At 35.7% G+C, this 24,691-nt stretch overlaps 1 long non-coding RNA gene across 1 annotated transcript in view; it reads left to right on the top strand.

Annotated features, from left to right (window-relative positions):
• The window catches only part of LOC107089885, a 114,266-nt gene that overhangs the window by 72,107 nt on the left and 17,468 nt on the right, over window positions 1-24,691 (top strand). The window contains exon 4 of the long non-coding RNA XR_001481450.1: window positions 19,906-20,016. This is a non-coding gene — a long non-coding RNA (uncharacterized LOC107089885). The remainder of the gene's footprint in view (window positions 1-19,905; window positions 20,017-24,691) is intronic.

Here is a 24,691-nt window from a genome sequence, read left to right as displayed (position 1 = left end):
TAACAAAGCACCAAATATTGTCTAATTCAGTTGCAATATTTCATACTGCGATGACTGCAATCAAACATATTGTTTAGCATATGTTGAACAGAAAAGCATGTAAGGGAAATAATGAACACAATGTGTACATGTTTATGTTTATGTGTACATGTTTATATGGATGTGATTAATTCAGCTAAACGCATGAAATGAATACAAAATTCCTTTGAGGAATGAAAAAGCATTAAATTCACTTAGATTTTTTTACTAAAGGACAAAATGGAAAATTTAGGAAAAAATACTCTAGGTAACATTATGATACATGAACTTCCAATCATGTCATGAATGATTTTAGTGTTCTTTATCTCCCTTTTATATATATATATAAAAAAATAAATAAATCATCTTTCATACCTTCAGCTTCAAATTGAGAAGCTGTTGATTGGAGAAACTTGATTGTGGCATACATTATTCAGACTATAAAAACAGACATAATGCCTTTTTTTATTTATTTATTTTTTTTTTTAAGAAAGTTTGGTTGTTTTGAGAATGAGCCAAAAATCTTAACTGGATAAGGAAAAGCAACTATATTGCTATTTCATTGTTATTATTATTATTTAGCATTACTGCTACTATTAGTAATATGTCAAGAAGTGTTATATAACAACTTAATAAATAATATTAAACATGGACAAATATATAAACTTTGTTATCAGAGAAACTACTGATTTGTAAATATTGATAAAAATTTTTTAGTAGATGTATAAATAACAAAGGATTAGAAGGAGTGTGATCTTCTGCATCCGCAGGAAGCAATTATAGTTGTTATGTTGCTGTAAATGGGACTGATTATGGCAAATTCATACGTCTCCCACTCCTTTGAACATGTATAAATTACTGTTCTGTTTTATTGTTCTTCGCAACATTTAATATCAATCAAATAATTTCAAAGTAGTTAAGTGTAATAAGCCCTCGTTGGCATTTTGCTAATCCATATTTTTTATATGTCAGTTTGGCTCAGGTAAGAATGAAACCTTCAGACAAACATCATGTAATTATTACCAAAAACAGATTTTTTGGGCTTATGTTTTTTGTTATTATATGCGTTTTTTTTAATCATTTTTAAAATTGATATTCATTATTCTTTATATAATTTGAAAAGTATTAGATTTTCTCTGAGGATGGATTTTAATGAGTTTTTATTCAGGTAGCCTCCTGTTTGCTTTGGTACCGTTTTCTGATGGAGTCCAAAATTAATTTGATAAGGACTTTAATTAAGCCAAGGTTTGTTGAAATTAGCTACCAGTGAATTCACAGCACAAAGTAAGGAGAGGCCTTTGTAGGCTGCAGGACATTGTTTTGGGATCTTTTAGACTTTGCATATAGTGCAGAGAGTGGGACTGCGTGGGACGCTACGCTCCCTTGAGCTTGGAAACAGTTCGTAGTTTTGTTTTCTGTTGCAGTATTTTGTTTTGCTGTATTTTAAGAATAGATTTTGGTCGTACCACACAGGTCACTCATTTTACAACCCACTTTACCTCAGAAATAGATCCCTGATGAAACATAAAAGGGTTTTCCACAAACGCAACTGTGTTTTTACTGTCCACACATACAGAAGACTTGTTTTTTTAATGATTATTTCTCCCAGATATCCTCTCGGCCTGTGGTTGCTTTCATGATTTCACTGAATGACACGTGAGTGCAACCTTCCTGTCTTTCAAAAATGATTTCCTGTCCTTTCGTTGGAAGACAAAGCTGTTCACTATATGTTATCTGATGGAAACTATGCATTGGGCCTTAAGTTTCAGGCCTCCTTCCTTTCATTTAATGTCTCGATGTGAATCCCCTATGGCCTGTCTGTATTGCTTAGCTGAAAATGTGTATTAATTTTTTCTCTCTCTGCTGATTATAATATGAGAAGTATAAATCAAGTATTAGACATTTAAATCTTATGTCAATAACTAAATATTGTGTTGTAACTGATTTAAGAACCATAATAAATCAAGAATGGACTGTATTCTACATTATGATATACATAATTAGAAATATAATGAAATACAGGGAAAAAATATTTGCCCCCTCATAGATTTTTTTCCAGTGCTTTTTATGTGAAACTTAAATGTTTTTGCTCATAAAAGACCTTTTAGAATCAAGCAACAATAAGCAAGTACAATGAGAACTTTTAAAAGGATGATTTCATTTGTTAGGGGAAAACAGAGCCATATCAAACCTGGCCCTTAATGAAAAGCTAATCAACATTTAGCAAATACTCCTTCTTGACTGCAGTATTTCCGGCATTATTAACCCGTATAGGGTCATGCCAAGGAGATTTAATTCTGCCCTTTAGCAATGCCACTCTAAAATGTATTTATGTTATTATTTCTGTGCGGTTTTGCTGTTTGCTTGTTACCTTGCGTTATACCTCGTGTTTGCTTCAGCTTACGGTGATGCACTGAGGTGTGGACGTTGTCTTTTAGTTGCTATTTTCCAGGTAAAGAATGATTCACTGAGAGAGAATATGAGAGCAATTGACAAACAATGCATGCTTTATCAAGCATGGGGGAGCATTTGTTTCAGACACAACCAGGTTTTCACAACACTTTAGGTTACATATAGAGGCAATTACAGACTTCCCGGTGAACATATCATCTGCAGCAAATAAAAAAAATTCAATGATATCTTCTTAAGCTGTAGTGTTAGAACTACATCCGGTCTGATCCCTGGTATCCATGAATATCTGCTGCTTTGTGTCTGCGTCTCATTCATGAAGTGAAAGGAACACAAAGCAAAACCAGCTATTACTAATAGAGCTGATCACATGGCCGGCAGCACGCATTTGAATAGAGCCCAGCTCTGCTTGTTGTCTCCCATTGTTACCTGTTGCTGGGGAACATTGCCTGGTCTGGTGATCAGTCATGTGTGAAATCTCCTGTGATTTCAGCAGGTAGATTGTTAACTGCGCAGCTTGTCGGCCATTTCCTGTAAGCTTACCGTAAACGTGGTGATAACTGTGGCATGCTGGAAGATTAATGTCCTTGAAAATCCCCAGAAAACTATATTGCTTGTTAGACAGCAAAGTGATAAAAGTTACAGCAACTTCCCCTGTACTTTTGGAAGTTCACATTTTAAAATATGTTGCACAACTTCAAACTAGATACCTATGCCATGACAGTTAAGAATTTCATGTGATACTGACTCATCAGTAAGGAAAGCTGCTAATCATACCCAGACATTATCACCTGTCCTTCTTAGTCTCTTTAGTTTTCACTTAATACATTTTTATTAAAATGGCTCCATGGCTGACCAACTTAAAGAGCGGATAATGGAGAGCAGAACAGGAGGATATTTAAATGTTGTAGCTGAAGATTTAAAATTTAGGCTATGTTCTTGTAACAGAGGACAAAATCCACTGCTAGGATTGTTGAGGTCCTTTTCTTTTCAGACTGTGCAATCTTTAGAAGAGCAGAAATATAAGATTTATGTGGAATATAAATATTTATCAAGGCTTTTGGAACTTGCAACAGGTGGATCCACAGCTCCCACCTGAGCCGTGGATCTGTGCAGCACCTCCATAGTTAACACGGCCCAGCTTCTCTTATTAATCTTCTCATTTCCTGGTCTTTGAGTTCACGTGTTTATATTGTCTTTATTTTCAGGTGACTGATAAAGCATTGCTCATCAAGATGTTGAAAGGCTCGGCTGTTGTTGCTCTATAACCTAACTCTGTTTTAACTTTCTACAAAAATGTCTGTTGTGTTAGTTGCTCACTAGTTCTCTCTAACAAACCACTGAGGCCTTCACAAGACAGCTGGATTTATATTGACATCAGAAATAACAATCATTTACTAATTAGGTGACTTGTGAAGGGAATATATGTGCAGCAGATTTCAGTTAGGGCTATCGGAGTGAAGGCAGGCTGAATAGTATGCTACGTATGTGTGTGTAAATCATATAAAAAAAGATAAAGCATTTCTGAAATCGCTCTACCTTTTCTTGTTCTATCACAGTAAAGTGTATTTCAGGGTGAAGTTGTGATTTGATTTAATTTGGAAGCGCTGGAGTGCTCTGTCCAATATAGCATCTATTCTGTGGAATCCACAAAAATTTGTTTTCTTTCATATTTGAGAGCTACAAGTATGATCAGAGGCTGATCAGTTCAATCTACAGTACAGACATTCAACCCGTGACAACCTGTTCAAAATATATGGATGTCATACGTTGGTGTTGAGTACCTTGATTGTATTTTTTTTATGTTCTGAGGTGGAGGAGAGTGTTACTCATTCACTTTCTCCACATAGTTTTTCCGAGTTTGACTCTCGATCTACGCTTTGTTTTACACCAGCTGCAGACGGGCAGGTTGTGTTATTAGTCACTATGAGTAAAGCTCAAACCACTTGATTTAATCCGTAATACTACACGATCCAGACCTCACTCAGGTCACCCTGTGAGGTCTTAACAAAATAACAGTTTTTGAGATCCTTTAGTTTTATGCAGGATGGATTATTCAGTAGAAACAATGTGCAGTGAGAGAGCTTTTTTTCTGTACAGGGGTGTGTAAGGCCTTGTTCTCCTCACTTCAACACTTTGAACAGACGGTGGTGTCATTCTCACATCTCACTTTAAAATGGAGTCGGTCGTTTTTAGGCCACAGCTCTCCCAGGGACTTTTAGTGCGCGTCTGTGCAGCCTCCCACATATCCCTGGCCTGTCAGCTCAGAGGCAGGTCTACACACACCACAGCTTAACCAAAATGTCTCTCTGTGTCACTTTTCTCTGTTTAGTTTTCTTAGTTTTTCCTCAGCCTCTTTCACATGCTTTTTTTCTTCTCCCTTTTACTTTTTTCTCAACTCTGGTTTAAAAAGCACACAAAGGAACATGGCAGAGAGGGAAGAAAGCAATTCTTTTTATTTTTTTTTATTTTTTAGCTCGCAGTGAAACCGAATCAAAAAGAGAACTGCTTTGATCGATGAGGCATTAAAGGTGACATGATTCAGACTGAACCCACCATTTAGAAACTTGTGCTTCAAACTGAAATGTAAACTATGACTGTTGCATCTGAGGCATGATTTATGACAAAACATTTTTTGCTGTGTCCAGAAGCTTCACTCTTCGGTCTGATGTGTTGACACCTTTATTTTTAAGCTTTGTTTACTTTGTTAAAAGCCTCTTTTATTTTGCCCTTTTGCTTCAATCTTAAAATATCTCTAACACAGAAATACATGCAAGGTAATTTGTGCTTATATTTTCAACACCAAACTGATTGTGGATTATTGTTTTTGTTTTTTAGGCATATTTTTTATTCTATAAACCATTTTTTTTTTATGTTCTAAATCTTCTTATTTATTTATCTCTTCATTCTTCTCTTAACTTCACTTTTCTATTCCGTCTAACTTTTGTTCTGCTTTGGTTTGGTTTCCCCTCCTTTTTTAACGTCGAAACATGAGTGGCAGAGAAAAAGGAAAAGGCAGATTTCAGCTGCTCTACTCTTCGACGTCTCATCCTCTCGGCTTCCTTTTCACTTTTTGAAACACATGCCGCGCCTGATCGCATCAAAGCCCCAGTCTCTGCTTCTTCTCTCTCACTCTCTGACTAATTGTGATAGTAAAAAAGACGCAGAGTAAAGCAGCTTTGTCTCCCCCTTTGTATTTTTAGGTGACACAGTCATGTCGGATCGTTTCACGTTTTTCAGGTGCGCCCTGCAGATTGGTTCGGCTTTGCCGATCATCCCCCCCTCCCCTGCCGCAGATGTTTAAGTCCCACAAAGACAAACTCAGGCTCTGCTGTCTCAGGAAAAATTGTCGACCTCAGTTTTGATTTTACTTTTTGCTTAGTGATTTTATTTGCTGTAAAAAAATTGTAGTCGACTGTAGCTTTGCATTTTTTTTTTAAAGCTCCTCTTAGTCACAGGCCCCTGAAGGCTTCTTTAGGTGCCCGAGTGTGAAAGAAACCAAACCAAACAATTGATTCTCGAGTAGAAAATAATACAAAGTAATTGTGAGCGTCTGACCCGATACGAAAAGAATGGTTTGTTTGTGTTGGGTTTGTGTTTTAAGATAAATAAAATCGGTAGTAATAGTGAAACTCTGAATCAGAATGAGAATTACTTTGATCGATGAACTTTTGAAGGTGACATATAATTGTTTTCGGCTGTGGTAGGAGGAATGTTAAATGGTCACAAATGCTGTTTTTTTGTTTTGTTTTTAGGCACACATACAGAGGTGTTAATTTGCCATGACATTTATCTCATATAAAGTAGTATGAGCCTGTTTTTGGTATTTCTGTATTGCTTGAGGGGTAGTATTTACATTATAATTTGCAAATAAAAATAAGGCACGTTATGAACAGTGCAAAGGTTTTGCTTTAAAATAATTAATAAAACTAACTTGATATTTAATTTATGCCGGTCAAGATAATATTTAAGATTTTACATGTTCCTGTATTTTTGTTTTAATTTGTGTCAGACTTGTTTTCTTCTTATAAATAAATCCATAAGTCATTCTGAAACCGTGATGCTTTGGAGTGATAATATTACCAGAGCACCAGGGGAAATTTGCCTTGTGAAATGTTCGGTTCTCTGACAACCCACTCAGTTTCGACTGGAAAAAAAAAATCGTTTAACCTTTTCAGCAACAACAAATGCATGCTTTAAAAAACAGAGAGAGAGAAGAGGAAAAGTAAAAAAAAAGAAGAGAAAAAAACGAAAATCTGAAATGGCTTGAATATTGTCATGTTCTCGTGGTGCTTTACAGTTAAGAGAGTTTCAATTTGAAAATCCTGTTTCTGGCTACAAAGAGTTAAAATTTTGAATGATCACAGTCATCTTAATACACCGTTTGAGTCACTGGTTTTCTTTTGACGTTTAATCTCATGCCTGCAATTTTTTTTCTTTTTTTTTCGATGCTTGACTCAGGCCATACATGCCTGAATAAAAATGTCTTCCAAATTAACACGTTCAGTATTTTTTTATCCCATTCTCTATACAGTGCAGAAGAAAAAAAAAAGAAATTTCACCTTTTCACTTGAAGCCTTTGGGTAAATATTTATTAATAACATGTGGTTGTTTCTGTATCTATCTAAATAGTCATTAAAGGTGAAATTCTACCATTGAATTAAAATATGAATTTTGCTTCTAGAATAAAGAAAGTGAACCCGTTGGAATAGAATTTTTTTTTTTAGATTATCAGTGTTATTTTGAAACTGATGAGCCATCTGCACCTCCTCTTTTCAGCCTACTTCTCGCTGTATTTGCTATCTGTCAGGAAGGTTTTTTGTTAAGACATTAAATGTCACGCACCATTTGTTTGGTCCCCCTGACCTAAAATGAGACAATAAGTAAATATAAACATGTTCACTCAGTTTCACAAAGGCAGTGCTGGGTCCGTGGGTGGTATCAGTTTGTTACCATCAGCGCCCGTTAAACCGTCTGCTCATGTCTCAGCACAGCTTCACTGCTTCCACACAACTAATCAGCATCTTAACTTTTTTCCTGATTTTCAAAAAAGTTCTAAACAAAAGCCTGAACAAAATGTTTTTATGTTTTTACTCTAGTGTGTCAACTTTTGTGGCTTTGCATTCATGTACCTAACAATATTCCAACCACGAGTGTGTGTTTATGCCTGTATGTGTTCATGCTACATGTGTGCTTACATATATGTATAATTTTCAGCTTTGCTGATTTTTTTATTGGTGTGTACAGTACTCGACCCAGTCCTGATATTATTTACACGCATTTCTTTTTTTACAAGCTCTTTTTGGATATGTTTTTGTGTGTGTGGGTGTGTGTGTGTTTCACATACGTGTTGCAGAGATCGGATTACTAATATGTGTAATATGTGTGTTTCCAAATTATCTACAGCCTTTATATCTGTTTCTGTATGTATGTTGCTACTAGTCGAGCAATTGCTAAAAAGGGTGGATATGTATGTTTCTGCAGAGTAAGAACATATGCACTGTGTAATTTGATCTATTTTTGTTTATCTCAATTTAGTTTTTAGTTTTTATCCATTCAACTCCTCCACTTTATGGTTTTAGGAGTGAACCTTTTTCTGTAGGAAAGGTTTACTTAGTAATTTCTTTGTACTTGATACACCCAATTATTGCAAAAATAACACAGATGATGCAATATTACCAGTATCATCAAAGCACTTTATACATATAGCTAGATTTTATGCAAATACAGTTAGTTTTTGAACAGAATTTTGCAGAATTTGGTGGGGGGCTAAAATCTGTGTTAAAATTGTATGTGTACTGACATTAGAATTCTTTTTTTTTTTTATCTGCAGGGCTTAGATAGAATTCACTTCTGTAGTAGTGTGGGTGTATTGTAAGTTAGCAGACGACTGTGCATGCATGCCTTGGCTAATAAGTGTTTTATGCAGTTTATGTGAGAAGTTGTGGGGTATTTTTAGTTCTCTTAATTTATTATTTCAGAGTCATGATCACTACAGCCTGTCCAAGTGTTGTGTGCAGTATGTGAGAATTTATTGGTGTGTGTGTGTGAGAAAATTTTTCCCATGAACAACAAAGCTGATAGAAAATCCGACATAGTGTTAGTATATAGACTTCCTCAAATTATATTATACATAAATATTTATGTATTTTTTTTTCCAATATTTGGACTTGTATGTATGTATGTATTTATGTATGTACGGTATGTATTTACATATGTATGTACGGTATGTATTTATGTATGTGTATATATATATATATATATATATATATATATATGATCTGCTTGAATGTGTGTATGCATGTGCATGGGGAGCAGTGTATGTATTTATTTGCATGCACATGGGTGTGTGAAGGAGTCTGTTCCTTCTTTGCTCTGCTCTGCTCAGCTGTCCCGCCTGACATTTACACATTCAAATCAGAGTCTGTTTATCCGCAGTTTTGAGACACATGACAAGATTTCTTGCTTTGTTTAAGCTAATCACCGGCGTCCCTGCATGCAAACACATGCATGCAAAGGCTCACTCAGCACAGATGTTGAAATTGAATTGAAACCTCACATCTGCAAGACCTCAACTTTTTAGGAACTACACAGTGGCCTTTGCTGTAATTCTTGTTTTGTTATTATTAATATTCTTTGAGTTTAACATAGTTTTCTGCTTAGGTGTTGTTATCTGTTGCTGACTTTAGATTGGGTTGCTGTTAGAGTCTCCACATCTGTTTTGATTCTTTGATGCTTTCACATTATCAAATGTCACGGTGTTGTTTTTAGAAGTCTGCACTTATTTCCATATTATCACCTTCATACAATGTGCAGTTTGTGGCAAAGGGAGGAGTTACCAACTCAGCACAAATTGGGTTTGATAAGGTCAGACTTGCATGTAAACAGAAGAGAGGTCTGCGGGACCCCAAACAAAGAGAATTACACAACTGATTAGATAAAAAAGAAAAGACATATTTTTAGTCAAATGATTTGTAAAGCTTTTAATTTCCTCTCAACTATCATTATACATTGATGCTCATATTTTATCTCCTAAATGTTTTTATTTCTTCATACCTTTCAATATTCAAAATGTCGGTTTTTGAGCTTTTCATTTAACAAGCATTAAGGACCAAAAGAGAATCATAACCTACTGTACATTGACTTTGACATACCTAATAATTTGAGCTGGAACAATAACATTTCCTTTTACCAACCAATGAAGGTAACTGATCGTGGCAAATAACTATGGGTAAAATCCAGTAAAGGAATAAGATAAACTGTCACCAGTAAGTATTTAACAACATATTGTTTTTTTCTTTTCAAGATTTCATTATGTTTTATTGAAAGATTATTAATTCTTTGAGAATGATACTAATGAATGGCAAAAATTCAAATGTTTCTTTTTTTAGTTTAGAGATGCATCAATTGGTTTGTGAACAATTTAAAATCATTTGTATGTTTTATTCTAAGGTTTTGTCTTTTAATTTAAGACCTATGGAAAATATATAAAAGCTCAATTCATTATATATGTTCATAGCCTTGTTGACAAAAATAAAATCCAGAAATTCATATAGAGTTGGAATTTCAGGAAGGCTTTAGGATAGTTTGTTAGAAATGTGCATTGCTAGCAGTAATACGAAGGCAGTCTGTGCATTTCTTTGAGAATTAATATCTTTATTTTAACTGTCCAAGGGTATACCAGTATTTCTAGATGTAACATGTTCCAAACATGAAAGTGGTTGAAAACTCAAAAGGATGAAAAAATGAAAGTGTATCACACTCTATTTAGCCTTCCTGTTATCTGCTGAAAATTGTGTTCTCTGTCAGCCTAAATGAACTGTGTTTGAAGTGTCATTGAAAATTCAATTGCATTCTAAAGGTCCTTTTTTTTTTATATCTCTGAGTTTTATTTGGCTTTTTATGTAAACATCTTACTGAAACTGAAAGTAGCTATTCATTAGTCCTCTTTCCAATGGCTTCCAAACTGAAGAGTTTTCAGTAAATTCATAGATTCGGATCACATTTTTTGAGCTGATCTCAGGTTAGGGTTAAATATGCTGAAAGTCATACAGTTTCAATCATCAGGAGCTTTTCATGGTGCATCTAAAAGTTTTTTTTATAGAGAAATTGTATTTCCATTTTAAATTCAAAATGTCCATGTTTAATCTTCTGGTCTCACCTTGACCTGTGTTTAACTAAACTTTTTTTTTTTGCTAAACAATTGTAAGAGTTCTCTGACGTTGAATTTAAAACGCATCTGTGTAACTTGTTGAGACAATCAGATTACTATTACTAAATTTGTCATTTGTCATCAGTGTAAGCGCTTCCTGTGCCATTTTTGCTAGTTTTCAACAGGCTCAACCACTTGAAACTGAAATTCATAAGACACTCACGCATGCAGATATCAGTCATTTTTTCATCTCTAGATTCCACCTCCTCCTCATAATAAGGCATTCTCAGTTGTGTAATTTCGTGATGTTAATAATACATTGTAGGGTTTGTGCTTGCGTAATGCTGCAATATTAATGTTGATCTGCTTGGCTTTCCTGCAATGAGGACATTTTTTTTCTACGTGTCTCCACGGCACCACCATCACTTCATGACTTTGTTTGGGTTTGTCTGAGTATGTTGCAGCAGCACAGAGTCTGTGTATCAGAAAATAAGCCACGGATTGTTTTGAAGTTGTTGTTTTTTTCTTTATAGTGGGTGTGAAGGTGTTTAAGTAAAACGTCTTAAAGCTTTACCATATCCTGCCTGATATGAAGTACCTTCCAAACCACATACACCAAAAAGCTCTGATTCCTATGTGTATTCTTTTTTTTTCTCATGTCTCAGTTATTTAATCTTTCACTCTTTCAAAAAAACAAAAAAACAACCCAAGAATTTTAGATATTCTGTCCTATGAAAAAAAAAAAAGCAACGATTTGGATTAACTGTGTGTTGTGATTTTATTTTAAACCATAATTACACACATTTCAATGCTTGTATTAAATATTTAACACAATGGTACTCTGGGAAAAGCAAGATGGCAAAGATTTGAACTTTGCGCTTAACTTTATGTATTGAATTGAAAGTTGATAAAAGCTGTTTTTACATAAAAAAAATTGATATCAGAGTTAGTCGCCACATATGATGATGCACTTGTTCCAAATGATAACTTTACCACAGACTAAAATTACAGAGACCTGAGATGAGTCTCAAGTTTTGGAGGATGAACACAGAATATTTGACAACACTGATAGAGCAATCATAAAATGCAAAATCCAGATTTGGTATAACATGAGTGGGCTGTTAAAACAGTCACTCCAAGAAGAACATCCGTTCTGCCTACAAGCCACATGTTTTTTTACCCTCAGTTGCGAAAGCTGAGATGCCAATATGATGAGGGTGGGGGGGGAAGGAAAGAAAGTTGCTTGATGTTGTAAAACATAGAAAGGTTGGAGGGGGCTGAATTTTCAGAAACTCTGTGAAACAACGTTTTTTCTCTCTCTCTCTTCCTAACTAGATTCCTTTCGAACCTTTAAGAGATTTGACCTTTAACTGTGGTAAGAATGAAGTTCTACAGATTAGATCTGAAACACATAAACATAAAAAATGTAATCAGCATATATTAACATAATGATATTAGCTATGTAGCTCTTGATTGTGGGATCAAAGACAACATATTTCTAATGAATGGAGTTGGTGCTTTGTCTGCAGGGAATATTGGCCATACCTTCAGCTTACTCACTGTTATTCAAAGCCTTATGTTGTCTGCTGTTGCCGACATATGTGGTGAACTGTATACAAACCTCAGTTAAATGTAAATATGCTGCAGTCGGTCACACTGAGAACTGAAACATATTGATTCTGGATTTTCCCTGTGCTCTGCTGCCTCAGCCTCTCACTGATATTAAACCTCTCACTTCCTTTTTGAGGCCGGTTTGTTTACCAGCCACTTGCTATTTTTACAGGAGGCTTCTTCTCACCAGCAGAGTTCGTTTACCGTAGAAAAGGATGTGTCCTCTTCACGCATGCTGCTGTTGCCGTGCATCTTACATACAGGTGTATAATAATGATCTTCTGACTATGCAGCTTGACTTTTTAAGGCGAAAATACTACTGAGAGTAGATTACCAAATAAAAAAAATGCAGTATCAACTGTTATTTCAGAAGTTGATAGTAATCTCCATCAGTGCAACGAATTCCAAGGGAATGACATCACAGAACATTTACATTTTCCTCAGCATTAAAACTATGCTTTTATACCATAAATCACCCAGAACACAGATCTTCGAAAAGCTGGATGAAATAAGAACATAGTTGGATTTCCAGTGTGTGCAGCAGTGAGTGATAGTACCCTGACCTGGTTTGGGCGTGCACAAAACTTCCATAACCAGATTGCAGGAATTTATCATGACAGTGACAACATATTAGGGTCATTGCTTGGATGTGGGGGACCATAATGGAAGCAGAAGTCTATACATCAAGTGAGGTTCACACATGGCTTGGCTAGGAATTTGAAGCAGAATGGTATGTGGTGACTTTATATCATGATATGAAAAGGGTGCAACTTTATTATGAACATTATTAAACTGTGGGTAATCAGCTCACTGAACATTTCATGACATGGTGACCCTGAAACATCCAGAGACTTTGGGCCAGGTGCAGTCTTACCTGGGATTCACAACAGCACATTGTCACATCACTGGGATTGCAAAGTTGTACTGTTCTGAGCCACTGGCTCAGAGACTCTTTATGGCTACTCCCTTCTCCCACATGTACTGTTCCTCATGGTAACTGTCTGTATGTATCTAAACCAAAAGTTCCAGATAAATAAATCTTATAAAACTTTCATGAATACCATGTCATTTTTTTTTAGCAAGGAAAGACAAAAGAGATCCAAGAGATTTCTGGTGCAACTTTCCCAACTTTCAAAGGGCATGAAGACACATTTTGGCTTGTGGCCTTCTTCAGGGATCCTGAATATGCCTCATCCTCTTAGTCTCCCCTTGCTAAATTCTTCTTTTGTCAAAGACAAATGTCCGGTGTTTTACACAAACAGTAGAAACGCATTGAGCGGTTTCCGTTTAAACCAAATATTCTTGTCGTTTGTACAGGGCTGAAGTAACTATTGTTTTCACAGCTAATATGCTCATCCCCAAGATGTGCACATCTGCCCATATTTCACACTGCTTATGTCTATCAAACTATCTGTCTATCTATCTAGCACAGATCTACCACACATTGCTAATTCTATTAGCATGTCATGAAAACATTTCTCTGTAAATAGTCAGAGAGCGTGCTGTTGATCGGATTTAACAAAATTTCAAATTTTTATTATCGGATTTGTTTTTTTAATTGGGTTTGTTTACATTTTTATTTTATCCAGCTGTCCTTCAGGCTTTACTCTAAAAATAAATGCTAAAAAAGCTCTGGTATCATAATGACTGAGGAGGAGGACACTTTAACAGTGACTTAGTGACCAATAAAGCTGAATAAGTCAATATGTCACTGATAGCACTGCAAGCCATCCCAATTAAAGGCCTGCTTACCCCTAAGTCAACATTTTTTTCTCATAAACATTTTGAATAGATGTCTAATAGTGATTTTTATATGTCCAAGTCAATATTTTGATAATTTACTGCACAGTTGTTGAAATCCTGGCTGTGCATCTAAAACCCTTGGGTTAATAAGGGGTTACTGCATCTGTTTTTATAATTGGTTTTGTCCCAGATGTGATGTAATATAGGAGAACTCATGACAGTGGTTGTACCCTGGTGGTTAGCTTTTAGGCTGAAAATAAATGAAAAGATTTTTTTCCATTTTAAAGCTCAATCAAAAAAAATGTATATGCATTAAAATTGGATAAAAACGAGTCATCATCAGTCCAGTGTAGTATGATTTAACTGTAGTTTTGCGTCAGTCAGTAACAAGTCTGCATATTGCTGAGTTTTGAAGAACATGGCCTCAACTAGTGGTGGATGGGGAAATAACAGTAACAATTCTTAGATCAGGTTTCCTAAATGCTGCCATCTTGCTACACGTTGGTCATGGATGGTTGGTCTTGGTCTTGGATTTTAATCCTATGTAAAGTGCCTCTTACAAAGTTTAAAAATTATACAAGAAAAAAAAAAACCCAACCTCATTCTTTACAGTAGCTTGTAGTTTTTTTTTTACCTTTTACATCTTAGTACTGTAATTCTGATTTATTCAAAACATGTTTTTTTTTTATATCAAGGTCTGGTAAATTTACATTCTTTTTTTTTATCCTGCTTGTATAGTTATGGATACCATTGCTTTTATTTCATTAAATAGCCTTTTGTTAAAGCACGTTTGTAGATTTGTTTCAAGTTCAAGTTAAATGTATTGATATCTTACAGGAAATTTGATTAGCTGCGGGTATAATAGAGAAATCATCTCTGGGTTACAATTCTAGTCATCTGTGTTGACTAGATTTTCTCTGCAATGGATACCCATAGCAGCCATGGATGAAATGATGCTAAAATCTACAGGAAGTGTTGGAAGTGATACATTTCCTGTCCAATTTCTTGTTTTCTTGCAGCCCCGAAGTATTTATTTACAGAATTTATAGGTAACATGGCTGTTTATGGAAAGCTCTTTGTAGCTTAGAACTTGCAGATGTCTCAACACTGGTTTGTTTTGTCAGATCATTTTCCATTGTAAAATAAAATAGTTTCAGTTTTCAGTAGAACATAGGATATTGCATTTATGGTCCTTATGCAGTAACTAGCCCATACAGCAGCCCTTACAGGTCCTAAGTTCAGCATACTACCAAATATATCTTTTGCAAATAAATTAGTTCAGCTTAGGAACAATCTCTGTAACACATTTGGGCCTCTGGGAATAAAAAAACCCAACTTCCTCTGGTCTAAACTTTGAGTGTGAATGCAAAGAATAAATAAATAAGTCAGGTTGATTTCAACCTGACTTATTTAGGGCTTTTCCGTTTTCCTGAGTGAAATGCTCACATGTTGGTCTGTTTGTTGCTAAACTTAGATATAGGTGTAAATCTAAAAATAGCATGTTTTCTAACTCTATATAGAATTAATTTCACAATCTATTATCAATGAAGTGTTTTTTTGTTTTGTTTTAGAAGATTGTAATACTTTTTCATAGTCAAATGTAGAATGACGGACATATAAAACACCTCTGGGGTAGTGGGCTAAAGATTTTGTGTTGTCAAACCTGGATTCTTGAATTCTCAAAATGTTTGGCCTAATGTGGAAATGTTCCTGTTAAAAGTACAGATATGTCCTATGATTAGTCTTGTTTTTCTGGGCAGAGCACATACATCCCCAAGTTTCATACATTTCAGGTTTACCATCGAGAGCTAAATGGCATTGGCTCTTAAATGCATGATGTTATACCCTGTTAAGTCTCCAACAGGGATGCTTCCTCCCTTTAAGGAAAGCTTTTCATGAAGCTGTAGATGGGAAAGATGAAGTATTTTATTTTCCTTTTGATTCTGTGATATAAACACAGAAAAAAACATGCTTAATGTGTATTTCAACTTATCTGCCCAAATGATAAAATATGTTTGCACAAATGGAGGGAAACATCTCAATGAATTTCTTTTTTTTTATGTTTGTTTGTTAACGCTTCATCACCCTCCTTTGCAAAGACCACAGCACTCACAGCCAGACCTATGAACCCTACTTTAGAGCAGACACTTTTCCCCAGCAGACCATAAATTCATCTGTAATCATGAAAGTTCTTAGTTTTAGTCATCTTATCATGTCGTGTAGTAAAATATTCAAGTGTAATTATTAATGGCTCAAGTGTTATTATTTTAAATAAACAAAAACATAACATTTACACATGAGGTTTTCGTTTCATGAATGTTTGCATAAAGGCATCATTTGCATTATTAACCACATGGCTAACTAGGGGACATGTTTTTCTCTTTTAACATCTAGTCTGTATGGTAGGTTTATGTTCATGTTTAAGTTCTCTGCTGGACATATTATTATCTTTGGCCATTTATTGTAATATTAAAAAAGCTGTAATGAAATCTACAAAAATAAACCTCATTTTTATGAGATTCTGTGATGGACTGGCGACCTGTCCAGGGTGTAGCCCGCCTCTCACCCATAGACAGCTGGAGATAGGCACCAGCACCCCTCGCAACCCCACTTGGGATAAAAAATGTCAGATAATGGATGGATGAATGGATGGATGTTATGAGATTGGGCAGCCTGTGGCAATTTCTCATTGAATAATTGGGAGGCTGAAGCTCCCCTGTAAATTTGGTAAAATAATGGGTAAAATATGCATTTTCAAACTTCTTAGATATAGTCATTAACTGCATTAAATATGTGCTTAAATGCGCCTGATTTCAAGAGCATGATCTTAACGATCTCCCCTCCGCTCCTGAGCAGCAGGATGCTGCCATCAGTCTCATTGAGAAATCCCTGCTGAGGTTTGAGCCCCGTCTTATGAGGTACTGTAAACAGTGAGAAAGTAGAGCCTGATTGAATAATACGCCAAAATACGTCGCTTCCATTGAGGCTAAACCTCTGAGGACATGCATGTCCAAAGTCAGTCCTTGGGGGCTGTTGTCCTGCAGGTTTTAGAGGTTTCTCTGCCTCAGTACAGCTCATTTCCATTCCTAGCTGATTAACAGACTTTACTCAACTGCAATCATCAGAATCCAAGAAACATTGAAAACCTGCAGCAGCCCTCGAGGCCCGACTTTGGACATGCTGGTAGGGGCTCTATCATGAGGCTGGCTGCTCAATGCTTATTGACAAACATCCATTAGGATTTTTGAAGGAGTGGCCAGACAGCGAGGAGGTTTTCCTCATGAGTCGAGAAGGAAAAGTGATCAGTCAGATGTGCTGAACTCTTGCCATGGTTTCTGCAGTTTAACATTTCAGAGCACTTCACAACAGCTATTTTTAATGTAATACGTAACATTTCAATTTAATTAACACCATTGAGCCTTCCTGGTTTCAGAGAGCAGCAGCCGCTGCTGTGAGCTGTTGAATGTGGATAATGTCTATGAAGATTTTTTTTTTGTCTCACCTGTGTTAGTATGCATTATTTACCAAAACAGGTCTTACAAAGTTTTACTAAAAATGTGCTTGCTAAAGGTTAGTGATAAACCTACAGATCAGCAGATCATCATCAGTTAAATGAATCGTTAACTAAGTAAAATAACATTTTTGTTGATCAGATGTAATGTCTGACAATAATAAATTTTGTGTCAGTTTCAAGAAAAGTGCATAAAACCTACAAGTAAATACAAATTTGTAGCTCAAACAGTAAAAACGAGGAGCTCTGAGATGTCTATCTTGCATTTTTCTTCTATAGTTGAAAGTGATGATTACTTTGTTTTATAGCCAATTAGGATGTAATTGCACATTCTTCCTTGGCTGGGAGAAGTCAATTCTATACTGAAAAAAAAAAGTTTCATTTTTCAGTCTGCCATCACAAATTAACCTGAGAAAAAGAATTTTGCAGTATTCATTTGTATTAAACAATTTTCTGCAATCTTGTTATGAAAGCTTGTGGATTTTTCTAATGTGATGTAGAGAAAGTGAAACATGTGAATCGAGAACTGCTTCAAATGTCTGAATTCCGTATGGCAAAAAGCATCATTTTACATCTTTTTATGCTGCACCTATTTGTATTAACTACTATCAGAATGCTTTTCTGAACATTAGCTTGATTGTTATTTTGTATCACAATTATATTTAATGCTTCAGATCAGATTAAGAAAAAAAAATCACACCAAGCATTTCTCTATGTTTATATTCCCTACCAAAATATACAGGCACAGTGTCTGAAAGGTAAGCAGAGCCTGAAGGCTTTGCATTTTCATTTTTGTTTTCATTTCTTGCTTAATTTATTTTTTGTTTATTTTTTTTTATTTCTCATTCAGGAAAATCTCCATCCGCAACATGCTATGAGAGGAGGAAGTACAATACAATACAATACAAAACAATACAAAAACAAAATTATTTACCGTATGTCCATTTGGATTTATGAAGGATTCGTAGATATCTAAAAATTAGTTTATTATGAGAGGGGTAGTGTTGGCCTTGTAGGTTAGAGCAGTGCGCTTGTGCTCTGAGAAGGTTGCAAGTACCTGGTTTGATCCCCACAGCCTGTACTCTGGCTTCCTGAGCAAAGACCCTTAACCTGTGAGTGCCAACCAATGGCAGCCCACTGCTCCCCAATGGGATGGGTCAAAATGCAGAGAACAAAGTTCCCTATTGCGGGACATTTAAGGGATTTACATTACATATATAAGTAGTTTTTGTAAAATAGGTAATTGCATTGGAGGTGTTATTTGTCTCGAATTCTAGGAGGAAGAAATCATGTCATATTTTTCATTTAAATGAAGTTAAGGTAGATGAATCATATGGCTTAAAATCAACTGAGATATCACAGGATGTGTTTATTAAAAGCAGATAAATTGAAGTCTGGTTGACCACCCACTACAGGACTGTTTTCCTCTGTCTCTGTCTGTTGCACAGAAACAGGCTTCATGTCTAGTCAGAACTCCGCCCACAAAATAATGCATCCGTCCGTTAAGTGTGTGGGATGGCTGTTTAGACGTCTGCTTATCTGCTAAACAGTATACAGAAACTCGCATTTATGAGTAAGAATCTGAGACCTAAGAGCTCAGCCGGAAAATTAAAACTTAAAGACTACAAAATGAGTGTGCATTGCGTTTTTAATGAAAATCTTTCACTCTTCCCTGAACCTAATTTTACTATTTACGTTTTAGGTAAATCTTAAATTAATGTTTTATTTTCTGTAGGTAGAAAAATAGAATTCAAGTTTCTCATAAATTTTTTTCATAATATTTTTTTTTGTCCAACCATATATACTATTTAAAAAATGTTACTTTAGAATGATCACTTTTAAGGCAATATGAAACAAGGTGTAGTCATCGAGAGTCTTTCAGTGGTTAACATATGAGATGTGACTGATCCCGGTGATGAATGCATTTGGTATCTGTTAAGAAAAATATACGCATAGTAAAATAATTTTACCTAAGTAGTGTTTCATTCAGTTTGGTAAGGAGATCAGTTGCAGCTCTTCCTGGACAGACGCGGGGATTTCTTGAAAAATCAGCTGTTTGTGTTCTTCCTCATAAGCTTTGCAGTTACTATACATATGTATGTTATGAGTCAGCCAAAAGGAGTGTGACATCATAAGGAAGTTAGCATTATGGCTGACATTATTTAGTTCCATGTCATAAATGCTTTCACAGCAGAATGTACTGATTTTTGACAAATTTTACATTTCAATAATCGTCATTATTAGTATAACAAAAATGTCAACAGAACACATTTCCATAAATGTCTGCTTTACTTGTTTGCCTCCTTGCTTCACAAACCAGAGAATCCATTTTGATATTTATGGAATGAATTTGCATTTAGGTTATTTCAGGAAGTTATTTTGAACAAAGGATGTTTCCAGGTTTCCCGTGTTGTTCAGATGATTGTCACAGAGGGGATTTCTTTCTTCATCTTTTCTGCAGGGCAGAGACACAATGAGGAGGCAGTTTAACCACAGGACTAGAAGGCAGGTTTCCACTGCATTCACCCATCCAGACAAGCGATGGGGAAACCACCTCAGCTGAGCTTATCTGGTAGGAGTTTATATCTCTCTGAATTACTGTACATCCAGTCTTGATACCAAATGGGTTTGTTTGGTTATAATTTTATTATTATTACAATTGTATTTTTTTTTTTTGCAGTTCTTTGCCTGTGTGCAAATGTCAAGACGTGATGTTCCTAAGGTTGTTGTTTATTCAGGTTCACTTCATATAAAATAGGCATCATGCAAGAACAGCTTAAGTTTTTTAAACAGTACTACAAATTAATTTTTTTTTGTTTGATCATCAGTCCTACACAGTGTTGTTATTTCAAGGTTAAAAAAACCCAAAAAACACCAATCACTAATGCCAAATAACTCATCCTTACATTAATAAGCTTTCGTTATTAATTCTGTTCGGGTTTAAGCTTGTTGCATATTAAAGTTTTAATGTTATTTGTTTATCCAAAACTGAGAAATATGCTGCAATGAAAAGTATTTTGAACAGTATTTCTATTATTATTCCTATTGTAAGACTAGTTATGGTAGAAGCAAGTATTATGTATGGGTTCAGGTTATGGACATTAGCAGAATATGTGTCCTCTAGCTTTGGACATTTAGGACATGATCTTCAAAGATGTTATAAAAGAGACTATATTGTATGACCTAAATAAAAACTGCCTGTGGAATCAGCGGATGTGTTTATGGTTATCTACAAAGATTGCATGATCATAAGTCATTCAAACCAGTTTGTTACCACCGTATTGAACTAAGTACATTGCTTATGCTACTGGCAGTTTGGGAATGTCTTAAAAGAAGGTAGTCAAGATAGAAGCCCTTTCAGATTTACAAAAAGCCTAATCCCTAGCTGGATTTACCTTCACAAACTCCTCACAACTGCTTCACAAATAGTATTGCAAAGAAGGGCAGCCCCAAAATATCTGAATTAGCAGTTCTTATGAAGCTCATAAAAGACAGGATAAAAACCCTTTTGTATCCTTGGTTAAGGATGTGCAGAAATATCTGACTTTTCTCTGGAACGGGATAGTGGCGGAAAAGCAAATGAAATCATTAGAATATAAAAAGAAGTTTTCTAGGAGCAGTTTTTGTCCTCATGACTCCTGTGGTGGCGTCACTGCTCTCTCTCAGGGAAAACAAATTGTTTTAAACTTATTTCATCCAATGAGCCATCAGGCTTTTTAATTTGATGTTTTGGTTGTCTCTTCAGATTCAGTCCATTCTGGCCTCTCCAAATTTACTGACGATATGTGACTGTGTGTTTGTGTTTTATTGTGTATATTTTTATTGTGGTACTAAAACTGGTAGTTTGTTTTCTAGAAAAGAGCCTGAAATGCAAAAGATCTGCATCTCATTCTTCTTTTACTAACTCTAGTTACCACTAGTAAACTATGTGGTTTGGGAGTGAAGTTAGGAACATATGGGACAGTCTGCTCTTTGATGGATGTTAAGGGCTTTATATGCGAGAAGGAGAAATTGAAATTATATTCTGAATTCAACCAGAAGCATATGAAGTTTGAGCTCTCTTTTATAATTTTCTTTAGAATTGTAGCTGCATCAAACAGCGGTTGCAGTCAAAACACAAGTGGTTTCGTTTAAGTCAGGCAGAAATTTAGTCACTGCTGCAGTTTGTTATTGGCCAAACATGCAAAGAGACCGTTTGGAAGGAACAGCCATTGGTCTGATCCACTAACACCATCAACATGCAACTGGAGTCTTTTTTGTTTTTTTCTTTATTCTCACAAACAAAGCTCTGCTTGCGGTTTTTGCCCTAGCTGGGACATGCTTTGTGCTGTGTCCTCTAGCAAAGATTCAATTCATAATCCATCGATCTGTTAGAGTTAAATGTGATCTCTATCAATCTATGGATGAAAGGTGGGATATACGCAACCACAGATAAAGAATTTGGATTATGGAAGGAAGCCAGAGTACCCAGAGAGAACATAAAAACTTCTAGCTGCAAGGTAATAGTGCTGCAAAGTAGATGTGGCAAGGTACACAACAGATTAAATCCCAAGGTTGAAAGGTTTCAGGTTTCCTGGGTGAAAGTCATGCATGCTGACCGGTCAGCCAAAGGGAAATCCCGTTGGCTACGTAGCCAAGATCAGTCACAGGCATAGTGACAGGAGCCACGCATTGTCATATAGGGCTATGCAATATGGCTGAAAAATGTTTAACAATACGAGCCTTTCATATCAGTCGATTTTGACAATTATTGATTAGTTTTTTGTTTTTCTCACTTAAAATAAAGACGGGGGGGGGATGGGGGAATCCAGAATTCAAGTGGTAACTCTATTTAAACATAACCTTGAAAAAAAAAGGGTCGGCCATACTACCAATCTTGCGTAGCATGGCCGTGTGAGACAGAGAGGCTAAATCCCTTCCACTTCATCCCTAAGAATGCCATATAGTTCTGGATCAACGCATACTTAAATTATAGAAAATTACCTTATGTGTCTTTTCTATTGATATATATATCAGGTTTCTGTTGTAATACATATTGAATAATGGGTTATTTATATTTATTTATATTTTCATGCCCTACTGCAAACGGTGCCACCTTCCAGCCCCTCCAACTAAAAGTGTTTTTAGGGGTGAAGAGAAATCCTTCCTCCCAACATTGGGTTTGTCTAAGCTTGCCTACATATCCTGAATAGAATGATATTTCATCAAAGAGAGCCCCCTAAAACCCTTTTTCTGTTTCCAATAAACAGCTACAATTCCATTCAATTTTGAAATATTAGAAAGTGTCTTTTTTTTTTTTTACCTGGCAGCAAAGCCTGGCAAAAGTCGACCGTCTCAGAATGTGGTTCCATAGGACACATTATCATATAGACATTGCCCTTAAAGCAATTTTTTATCAGAAAAAAAAAAAAAATTGAATTCTACTTCAAAAAACATAGAATGCAAAGGCTTTAATTCTTTTGATTTATACTTTTAACATTTTTAAAATGCATGGCTTTAAGAATCATGATATTTGGCTTTTAATCTAGTGGTGCTCTCTTCCAGTCCTCCAAAATAGATGCCCAGCTTGTTCCATATGTGACCCTGCTCTAACACTGTGAGTGAGGTTCCTTCATAGCAATTTATCTAGTATGATGGAGTGATGGTTTTAGTCCGTTTATTTAATTCAGCTGTAGAACAAGAACTCCTTCCCACCTTCTCCTTTTCTTTGACATTATTATTTACCAAGTCTTGCATATCGCAGAGGTAAATACAAGATTACAGCATTTTAAACATTTGTGTTAAAAAATGCGATCACTTTTATTCTGTTAACATAGCTCAACTCATTTTAGTTCAGTTTTCAGTCCCAAATCAGCAGTGATTATAGGTTTTCAAGTTGTCTCTCTCCAATCAGGCGAATTGAAAGTCAGAATCCCAGAAGGCATTAGAAGAAGCTGCATCTTCACCTGTACAGATCTTTAAACTTATGCTGTCCTCTGGCAGTCGTTTGCGTCAGCTGTTTTTCCTGAGAGCCAGCAAGGGGAGCTATAACAGCTCATAGTAATTAGCCGAAGTGGAGTTTGTTCATACATCAAAGTCAAAAACATCAATATATGTCATTGCCTCAGAAAAAAAAAGCTAGCGTCACCTATTGCGGTATTACTTCATTGCATAAATGTTGATTCCTTAGGAGGTGCTCAGAGATGCAGTGGCAACAGCATGAGAAGCAAGAGACAGAACGACGGTCCACTATTAAAACCAAATCACAGAAGCTTTTCACTAAGGAGCAGATATTTTTGCATTAACCACATATACAGTACTTATTTGGACTCATATAAGCTAATGTTGAGTTACTTACAGCTGAATTAATATCAATTCACTATGATTACCCAGATGATAAGTTGTAAAGTCAACTAGTTTAACATTTACAAGGTCAAACAGGATTTCAAATATGGAACATTTAAATCTTTAAAATGTGCATGTTGTTAAATTACAAAGGTAGTGGTCCTTCTGTAAGGATAAAAGGAAAATAACTGCAGTACAAATAACTTTTTGTTCTGTACAGTTTATGTTGATATATTTAACTGAACACATTGAGAGAATTTATTGTGCAGCATCACACATGAACACACATAAATCCATACTTACAGTTTTATGTTTTTTATTAACATATATTAGAAATGTATATTTTATTTTGCAATGTCCTTTCAATGCTATATATACAGAACCTTGCTCATTTTTGGACTCATAGCTTCAGTATATTTTATCAGGATTTGATATGTTAGTGAAAGGGTCTACAAAGTGTGGCGAGCATTTCCATTGGGACTTCTTATCCTCATCTGTAATGCTTATTTTACTGCTATTTCTGATTCGCATACTCTCCCAAATAAAATTTAGGTTCTATCTGAACTTAACCAATTGGTAAGGACTCCTAAGCCAAAGCAAAATGGCGTCTGTGGTCACTATGATCTGTGTTGCTCTAATAGTGCTGGCAGTGAGGAAGATGGTTGAAAAAGTAGGCTGGATGATTCCTATTTGAAAGTTCCTTTAGCATCAAGTGCTCCCAATCACTGCATGAAAAGTGAGATTTTCGTCCCCGTAAACCCCCGTAAACTCCCGCAGATCTGCCTGATTTTCGTCAGTTTCCGACAATTTGCAACCCGCACTGCATCAAAAGTGCGATTTTCGTCCCCGTCAACTCCCGCAGATCTGCCTGATTTTCGTCAGTTTCCGACAATTTGCAACCCGCACTGCATCAAAAGTGCGAT

The sequence above is a fragment of the Cyprinodon variegatus genome, unplaced genomic scaffold, assembly GCF_000732505.1.
Source record: "Cyprinodon variegatus isolate N-32 unplaced genomic scaffold, C_variegatus-1.0 Scaffold270, whole genome shotgun sequence".
In the NCBI taxonomy this organism is placed as follows: domain Eukaryota; kingdom Metazoa; phylum Chordata; class Actinopteri; order Cyprinodontiformes; family Cyprinodontidae; genus Cyprinodon; species Cyprinodon variegatus.
Note: the sequence above shows the minus strand (reverse complement) of the source record. Positions and strands in the feature narration are given on the sequence as shown.